Raw genomic sequence first — 882 nt, forward strand, 5'->3', positions numbered from 1 at the left:
CCTAACCCTAACCCTAACCCTAACCCTAACCCTAACCCTAACCCTAACCCTAACCCTAACCCTAACCCTAACCCTAACCCTAACCCTAACCCTAACCCTAACCCTAACCCTAACCCTAACCCTAACCCTAACCCTAACCCTAACCCTAACCCTAACCCTAACCCTAACCCTAACCCTAACCCTAACCCTAACCCTAACCCTAACCCTAACCCTAACCCTAACCCTAACCCTAACCCTAACCCTAACCCTAACCCTAACCCTAACCCTAACCCTAACCCTAACCCTAACCCTAACCCTAACCCTAACCCTAACCCTAACCCTAACCCTAACCCTAACCCTAACCCTAACCCTAACCCTAACCCTAACCCTAACCCTAACCCTAACCCTAACCCTAACCCTAACCCTAACCCTAACCCTAACCCTAACCCTAACCCTAACCCTAACCCTAACCCTAACCCTAACCCTAACCCTAACCCTAACCCTAACCCTAACCCTAACCCTAACCCTAACCCTAACCCTAACCCTAACCCTAACCCTAACCCTAACCCTAACCCTAACCCTAACCCTAACCCTAACCCTAACCCTAACCCTAACCCTAACCCTAACCCTAACCCTAACCCTAACCCTAACCCTAACCCTAACCCTAACCCTAACCCTAACCCTAACCCTAACCCTAACCCTAACCCTAACCCTAACCCTAACCCTAACCCTAACCCTAACCCTAACCCTAACCCTAACCCTAACCCTAACCCTAACCCTAACCCTAACCCTAACCCTAACCCTAACCCTAACCCTAACCCTAACCCTAACCCTAACCCTAACCCTAACCCTAACCCTAACCCTAACCCTAACCCTAACCCTAACCCTAACCCTAACCCTAAC

This window comes from Pan paniscus, chromosome 11 (assembly GCF_029289425.2).
Source record: "Pan paniscus chromosome 11, NHGRI_mPanPan1-v2.0_pri, whole genome shotgun sequence".
Classification (NCBI taxonomy): domain Eukaryota; kingdom Metazoa; phylum Chordata; class Mammalia; order Primates; family Hominidae; genus Pan; species Pan paniscus.